This window comes from Lathyrus oleraceus, chromosome 7 (assembly GCF_024323335.1).
Source record: "Lathyrus oleraceus cultivar Zhongwan6 chromosome 7, CAAS_Psat_ZW6_1.0, whole genome shotgun sequence".
Lineage (NCBI taxonomy): Eukaryota > Viridiplantae > Streptophyta > Magnoliopsida > Fabales > Fabaceae > Lathyrus > Lathyrus oleraceus.
In genome coordinates, this window is record NC_066585.1 from 334,530,504 (window position 1) to 334,540,242 (window position 9,739).

The window sequence follows — 9,739 nt, forward strand, 5'->3', positions numbered from 1 at the left end:
CTCTTCCGCAACCAATCCTCAAATAATGGAAAATACCGACAGTTAACCTTGCCAAACGGAACCTTTCCTTTCCTCTGAATGTTACGCCATGACCCAGACACCTGCATCAACTTGGCCTGATTGCCCTCAATCGGGAAGTAAAAGGACTCCTGAGTCTCACACTCAAGGGGAGAAACCTCCATAGCAAATCCCATCTGTCTCCTAAGAAGCGTCGGGTTGTAATTAATGCAACCCTGAACCCCTATGAGAGGCACATTGGGAAAATCCCCGCAGCTATATATAAAATTCCGTCCAGCCAAGCCATTATGAGTCCATGCTATGTCATCAGCCCGCAACCCCATCAACCTGAAGGACCATTTGACCGAAGAATCAAGATGAGCAAAAGCACCTCGGGAAGGCAGATACCCCATAAACCACTTGAAGAGTAACTGAGCACAGCACCGGATCAAACCACCACGCCGCTTCTCGTTCCTGTTATGAACCGAGTAATAGACATCTCCGATCAGAGTAGGAATAGGGTTTCTCTGTATGAACAATCTGATAGCATTATGGTCCACGAAACTCTTCTGATTAGGAAACAGAATAATCCCATAAATGCTCACAGCAATCAAAGCACAAACCGTCTTCCAATTACCCACTGCAGCATGTTCCTTGGCTCTTGCCTCCAAGAAACTCAGATGAAAACCCGGTAATTTTCCTTTCTCTTTCAAACCCTCCTTGGTCATTTCCGGACTCAAATAAAGAGCACGGGAAATCCCAAGGACATCAGGCTCTCTCCTAATAGCACAGAAAGGAATCTGATCGCGGATCCGAACACCCAAGATGCTAGCATAATCCTCCATCAGAGGTCCCAACAAATAGTCTGGAAACACAAAGCATCTCAACCCCGGGTCGTAAAACTGGAGAAGAGTATGAATGGCGCTCCTGTCGCTGTCTGTGAGCCTGAAAACCATCTTCAGGATACTACCGTATGACTCTCTGAACATCCCCACATGGTCGGGTGTGATCAATGCTATCATATCTCTCAGCTCGTCAATCTCTGGGTTGAAGAAACTGTAGGCCACATTGTCTTTCAAACCGGTCCTCATATCTGAGCAGAAAGTCTCTCAACCAGGATCTCGATCAAAATGTCCCTGCATATGGATAAACATGTGTTAGATGCAGGTAAATGCAAAATGTAATGATGCTGATGAATGAATGCAATGCATTGCCATCCTCCAAGTCATCTGATCATCCGTTGCTCTGAATCACAGCTCGGATCTCTGAACTGATCACAACCATCTGAGGGAACATGTAATCACAAATCCAACTCAAGGGTTCCGAAATAAACGGAAGACAGATACATCATCATCATTACAAAACAAAACTCTGAGCAGATACCTACAACCTCTGAATCGGCCCGGGGAATCCTGAAATAAACGGATCCCCACTGATAAATACCTCGGACAGCACTCCGGCATCTCGGCAATAAACGGCCATAAATCCGACTTATAAATAGGACTCTGATCCGCGGAACAAAAAAGTCACCATCATCTGAACATGCATCTGACAGAACCACCCTCCCCTCACAGGTAAATTCTAATCAGGTCACCCTAAGGCGGATAATAGTCTCGACAATCGGGCAAAGATACTCAATGGGTTTGCCCTTTCGGGTGTGCCATTGTAGCTCCCTTAAGATCGTCTAAACCAAAGATCCGGGAAATGATCGGTCACCAGAGTCAACAACTCAAATGAAGTAACTCAACCAAAGTGGGGTACCCCACAGAGGAAAGCACTATCAAATGAACCTCGTCTGGCTTGTGGCATGTCACGTTGCAACAATATGCTGATTTAGCAAATGAGGAACGTGAGACCACACTAATCCTAGGTGTATACTCGGGCCTGGGTTTTAGCCCTACTCAGAACACCCACCCCAAACAGAGGAACCACCTGCACAGAGGACGGCAACAACATGATAGTATGATGCATGCAAATATTTATGCAAATATACATGGTCAGAATAATAAATGCAATAAATAAAACACAAGCAACCTAAACTATCCTAGAACGCTAGGAGAGACTCGCTTAGGGAAGATGGACCAGCACAGGTCAACATCTTTCTCCTGTCCCCAGCAGAGTCGCCAGCTGTCGCATCCGCGAAAAACAACCGGCGGGCTGAAACAAAAAAACACACAGAGCCGCCACTGCGCGTTATTTATCCCAAGATAGGGAAAGGAAACGCTCAGAGAAACCTGGAAAAAGCATGGTCTCGCGACCAAAGAGAAAGGGTAAGGGAGTCGGTTACGCAAGGGGAAGGTATTAGCACCCCTCACGTCCGTCGTACTCGACGGGATCCACGCTCTAAGAAAAGAAAAGGTTGCTAAAACACCACACACACACGCACCGAAGATAACACAGGTGGGGTTAAGAGGAAGAGAGCTCGATAGGACGTCGCATCCTATGCCTACGTATCTCGTCTGGAACGAGAATCAGAGCTGCCGTAGTTCGGCTCACGCACGCCAAACAAGACACACACACCCACAGGCAAACTTGGAACCCGAATGCCAATCGCTGGACTTACATCGACTTCCGAACCAAACAAACGCCATCAGGATACGGACAGCCAATCGCTGGGCTTACATCCATATCCTGACACACAAGAAGATAACAAGCAAACACACACAAAAAGAAAAAAAGTGCCCGGAGAGACCTCGCACGGTCTCCTGCCTACATACCTCGTCTGGAACGAGGATCAGGGCGATGTAGTTCCCCTGAAAGGGAAAGAAAATCTAGCCAGAAACCAAGGGAAGACACACTACCAGGGAGCTGTACTCGAGCCTAGTGTTATCATGCATCATTGCCCTATGTTATGGTTTCTACCTACTTGCACAACTGCAAGCTAATCCTATCCAGGAAAACAAGCATGCAAGCATCAACAGATCAAAACAAGCATTTCAAACAAGTATTCACATAGCACACACTATATCCAGTCAAGTGGGCTCAAACAATGGGTTTGACTGCCTAGGCAAGTCATCTGTACAGGGGCAGTATTCGCTCTTAACCTTGCCATTGAGGGGCTAAGTGTCGCATCCGCGAAAAACAACCGGCGAGCTGAAATAAAAAACAACACAGAGCCGCCACTGCGCGTTATTTATCCCAAGATAGGGAAAGGAAACGCTCAGAGAAACCTGGAAAAAGCATGGTCTCGCGACCAAAGAGAAAGGGTAAGGGAGTCGGTTACGCAAGGGGAAGGTATTAGCACCCCTCACGTCCGTCGTACTCGACGGGATCCACGCTCTAAGAAAAGAAAAGGTTGCTAAAACACCACACACACACACGCACCGAAGACAACACAGGTGGGGTTAAGGGGGAGAGAGCTCGATAGGACGTCGCATCCTATGCCTACGTATCTCGTCTGGAACGAGAATCAGAGCTGCCGTAGTTCGGCTCACGCACGCCAAACAAGCAAATAAACACACCGGCAAACATGGAGCCTGAATGCCAATCACTGGGCTTACATCAGCATCCGAACCAAAACACACACCAAAGGGCAAACGTGGAGCCCGAAAGCCAATCACTGGACTTACATCGGCATCCGAACCAAACACAAGATAACAAGCAAACACCTACAAAAAGAAAAAAAAAGTGTCCGGAGAGACCTCGCACGGTCTCCTGCCTACATACCTCGTCTGGAACAAGGATCAGGGCGATGTAGTTCCCCCTCAAGGGAAAGAAAACCTAGCCAGAAACCAAGGGAAGACACACTACCAGGGAGCTGTACTCGAGCCTAGTGTTGTCATGCATCATTGCCCTACGTTGAGGTTTCTACCTACTTGCACAACGGCAAGCTAATCCTATCCAGGAAGAAAGCAAGCATACGAGCATACAAGCATCAACAGATCAAAACAAGCATTTCAAGCAAGTATTCACATAGCACACACTATAGCCAATCAAGTGGGCTCAAACAATGGGTTTGACTGCCGAAGCAAGTCATCTGTACATGGGTAGTATTCGCTCTTAACCTTGCCATTGCGGGGCTAAGGTGAAGCAGATGAAAGGTGAGTGAAGATTAGACTTCACAGCTCTTATCCCTGATCAGGGAGAGCTTCAGACAAAGGAGCGTGGGTCCAGAATGGAGGGACCCTTCTACGCTCAAAGACTCTGACTCGATTGTGCAACAACACAAGATCTTGGGTTTGTGTCCCAATGCATCAACACAGTGGTGTGAGCAGAGGGATGACTCACAGAATAGCGGGGGATAGATTGCATATCCCTTGGATTCCGCCAATTGCCGCATAGAGGTCTTCACCTGCTTGGCACAAAAGTAAACAATCACAATCATCGCCTCTTAAGGAGGACTTCAGACAGTTGCCTGGCCAGGTAACAGGCCAGGTCTTCCAGACTACATGAAGAATAGAAGTCCTACCTCAAGTGGTTTAAAAACCAAGCAGCAGCAAGCAAGTTCTTAAAGAACTGTAAGCGACTAAATGTACCTGAAATCAATCAAGTATCATCAGTACTCAGACAAACCAACAATAAACAACAAATGCTAATCTATACAGACAACACAAGTTAATGTACACAAGTGCAAGCTATAAGCCCAAGCTCAAGCATCAATCCCTACAAAACAAAGTCAAGTTAGTTTATAAACATCAACCAAACTCAATTCAAATTGCCTTGAAGCAAACTCCTTAAGCATTGTGCATTTCGTCCTGAAAATTCACACCAAATGTGAGAAACTAGACCACTAGGCCAAGCCTAGGGTCCAAAGGGGATAAAAAGCTCTAAACAGCAAGCAAACCCAATCCAAAATCAAATTAAAACCATTCAAAAGCAAATGCAATTGGTCCCATGCTTATACCATTCTCCATTATCATTTCATGCACAATATACCACAAACTAGGTCAAATACAACACCAAAAGTCCAAACAGAATGACTTCAATCAAAGGCATACCAAAACAATTCCAAAAATCCTCAAATAATTCACACCTAAACAGGACACAATCAATAAGTAGCATGTCAATTTTCAGCTCAATTGGACAAAAGAAAGTAGGTCAATGAAAATCAAGAAATCCAGACACAATTATTCAAGCCAATTCATAGCACCAACACATGCATTCACTTCAAAAATTCACAAAACAGTGACAACATATTAGAAATGAATGGGACCAAGAGCATGATATCCTACAATGTGTCTATAATCAGCATATCAAATTTCACATTCATCCAAAACCATATGAGAATTTCACAAACAATATACCAACATGTGTCACACAAGGTTGCAAAATGAACCAACAGTGAAGAAAATTATCAATCAACTTGAAAATGCAACCAAAAATTCCAGCAAAAATCACATGTTAACCTTAACATATCAATGATCATCCACACAAAATTTCAACTCAATCAAACAATCATAGGTCATGCAAATAAATTCAGAAAGTTGACCTAGCTAGGTGTGACACAAATTGTCACACCTAGATTCAAAAAATCATATCTCAATCATCAAGTGTCCAAAAATCACAAAATTTACATGGAAATCACCATCAACATGTCTAGAATGAGCACAAAAAATTTCAATCATTTCTTTACAAGTATGAGCATTTCATGTTAGATATGGCAAAGTGTACAAAATTGTGACACATTCTACAAACCCTAGGCTCATTATTTTTCCATACATGCAAAAAATCCTAAAAAATAACTACAAAATTCTACACATTCTCATGAGAATAATGCAAAAAATTGCACTCAATTTGGATGATTTTTGAAGCCTATAGGAATTTTCTAAGATCATGTAATTAAATGAAAAAACAAATGAAAAAGAAATAGAATAATTAATTAAATAAATGAAGCAGTGGCATTTTTGAAAATAAACTGAAACCGGCCAAAACGGCGTCGTTTCAGGCGCGGGAACGAAATGTTCCTATTGGCTGACCAAGGCGCCAAACACCAAAATTCAAAAGCAAAGGCAAATGGACGGATCAAACAAGCTATTTTCCAGAAATTCATCATCAACTTTCCAGAAATTGCGAGAACACATGAACATCCAAACTCCATGAAAATTCACAAGCAGGTAACCATTGGAAAGGTCTAAGCAAGAGGATCACGAATACACAACTAGTTTCACCTAATTCCTAACATAGCGCACGGATCGATCATTTTAGGTTTCACATTCAAACATTCAAAGCATGATATCTCTCTCTACAGTTAATCATTATCAAAACTAAGCACATCACGACGATCTACATGCAACGATCTTTCAAACTCACATCACAATTAAAGCAACGGTGAGTTTCGAATTCTAACCTTGTTGTGATGGCAGTGGTGATTCTGGATGATTCACGATGTTATGGCTTCAAACAGGTGATGATGAAGGTCGAGGAAGATGAAAGGAGAAGTTGTCTTAGCTCGAGGAAGCTTCAAATGGAAGGAATCTCAAAATGCCATAGTTGAACCAAGGATGAACAGTTGAGATTCGTGAGGTTTTTGGTGATGAATTGATGAAACAGTCCAAGAGGAAGATGATTGGAGGAGGAAGCAAAAAGAATTTCGTGAATTGGTGAAGAATTGGAAGAGTTTGGTTGATGAATGTTCTTGATGAATTTGGAGAATTGGAGGGAAAAACTGTTAGAGATTTTGTGAAATTGTGATTCTGATCCAAAGTTAGTTATGATTAGGCTCTTATACTTCCACTTAATCACACTCTTAATCATGAATTAACCAAAATGAAATGTGATTAGCAAAAATGCATTTTACTAAACAAGGGCAAAATGGACTTTTCACCCTGGGGCCCATGACAGCTGTATGACAGCTCACACACTCTCCAAATTCCATTTGTGATGTGTTGCAACTTGTCTCATGGCAATTGGTTTTGTGTAACTCATTTTCACTATGTTATGCCAAATTGTGTAATTTCAAGTGCAAGTTCAAAATGCCTTAACCAAATATCGTACTTTGAAATGTTATGACAATTCAAACCATCTCTAATTGGCATATGTGAGGTGTTGCAAAAACTCCCATGCCAAAATTCCAATTATTTCTCAACTTGGACCATTTTGCCCTTGGATTTTTAACTGTGCACTTGAAAAATTGACCTTTTGCATTGACCATTTTTGATGAATTCCAATTATGCACCATGAAAGTACATGTTAAATGGAGTTTTCTCATAAAAAGATCATCCCATTTGGACACTCCATGTGAAAGTTATGCCACTTTGATTATGGGTCATTTTTGAAATTGAATGGACCATAACTTGCCAACCATACATGGGAATTTCAAGTTCTTGGACTTTTTGGAAAGGTGAGACCAAGATCTACAACTTTCATGTTGAACAAATTTTCATTTGAAGCTTTTTGGGACATGTAATTTTGTGGTCAAAAACTTTCCATTTTTGGAAACTTCCATTACAAGTCACTTTCTATTTTTAGCAATTTTTGTCCTGACTTTATTTTCTCCATTCTTGAGCTTTGCCATGTCAAATAACACTTGTTCCAACATGAATGAAGTGTATCCAACTCTCTCCCACCTCCAAATCCATAAAATCAAGCACAGTTGACCACAGTTGACTTTTTCAACTGATAGATGACTCTGGCAATGCATTGATCAATCTGAGCCCCAATCCTCTGATGAAATGGCTCAAGGATGAAACCCTAGCCTCAATAAGCTCAATAAAACCACATGATGATCCCCATATCCATCATAGACCCCATCTCCTTGCTATGCCCTGATTGGCCCAATGCAACTGATTAGGGTTGACCAATGGTCAAAACCCTAATCTCAAGGTGTATGCTTCAACACTTGAATCCTCTGATGATAAACCATGATGATGATGTATCCTTTCAAACAAGATGAAAACCAATCTCCTTGAGAATCACAAAACCCTAATCTGGACCTCCACATCCTCAGATGATCAATGATTAGTCCAATGAAACCCCAGCATGCACATGACCTCCTATCTTCTGATCAAGACTTGGGAGAATGGCTTGCACAATGTAACCACATGATATGCAATATGCAATGCCTAATGACCTACAAATGCAATGTAATATGTTATGCTAGTCCCAAGAGAGGAGGGCAAATTTTGAGGTGTTACAGCTGCCCCTATTCAATCCACTGTGAACCTGTCGATATGAATAGCCTCGGCTTTCAGATGATCAGGATGAAGAGTGATTGAATACCAAGAACAGACGAACAATTTGCACTCTGATGGGAAAATAATTAACAACGCCTGTCAGAATCGGCGAAGAACAATCTTGAAACCAAAACGTCGACCTGGATACCAAAATAAATGGTAACACAGGGATAACCATGGTTTGAACACCACATCCGCTCGGGATTATTATTCTTTTTCTTTTTCTTGAACCCCGAAAATTTTTCTTCTTTTTCATTTTCTTGAACCCCGAAATTTTCTTTTGCGCAAATGATCCTCAAATCACTGCATTTGAACCCCGTTCTCCTGTTTGCCAAATAATGAACCCCATTCTCCGATTTTGAACCCCAGTCGCCTGACGATAACTTGCAATCGCCATTGTGAACCCCATCTCCAGAAAATGCCGCAACATTTCCCTTTCTCCATTTGAACCCCGTCTCCAGAAAATGCCTCAACATCTTCCTTTCTCCATTTGAACCCCGATCTCCAATCTCTTGTGATAATTCCGCTGGCAACGTCGGAAATAACACCAAACACCACTCTGAGGGCGACATGTCAGAGGGTATACCTTCACAAAAGAAGGTAGCATGTGTATCTCTTCCTCAGAAGACACCCATAACGACCTCCATCAGCCTCAGCCAGAGTCTAAGGTGACACATGAACAGAAGATAATCCTAAGGACCTCACCCCGGATACATTCTTCAACTCCAATCTTCATTTGAACCCCAGAAAATGCCTCAGCATATACTCTTCTCTGATTGAACCCCAATCTCCAGAAAATGTCGCAACACTTCCCTTTCTTCATTTGAACCCCATCTCCAGAAAATGCCTCAACACCTCATTTTCTCCATTTGAACCCCGGAATCGCGCTGATCGCGTAACGTCTTCTGATATTATTTCCATCTCTGTCCGACGGAAACATTTCCTCCAATATCGCACTACTGGGGAACATTGCTGATCTGACGTCGTGATGCTGAACTCCTCGGAGTACCATCTTCACCATCTGATGAAACCAAACCTTCAAGCGGTAACCACGGCTTGAATCGCGTTGATCGCGTTATGACGTTGAACTTATCCAAGTAACATCTTCACCATCCGGCGAAACCAAATATCAAGCGGTATCCACGGCTTGAATCGCGCTGAACGCGTCATGATGTTGAACTTATCCAAGTAACATCTTCACCATCCGGTGAAACCAAATATCAAGCGGTATCCACGGCTTGAATCGCGCTGAACGCGCCATGATGTTGAACTTATCCAAGTAACATCTTCACCATCCGGCGAAACCAAATATCAAGCGGTATCCACGGCTTGAATCGCGCTGAACGCGTCATGATGTTGAACTTATCCAAGTAACATCTTCACCATCCGGCGAAACCAAATATCAAGCGGTATCCACGGCTTGAATCGCGCTGAACGCGTCACATCTTCATCTCTGTCCGACGGAAAAAAACTCCTCTAGTATCGCACTACTGGAGAACATCAAATCTCAAGCGGTAATCACGACCCGAGTAACTGATACTTGCAATACTGATGATTTTCCAACTAGTGAAATCATTACTCAAACGGTAACCACGGCTCGAGTAGCATCTTCACCTCCGGCAAAACCACCT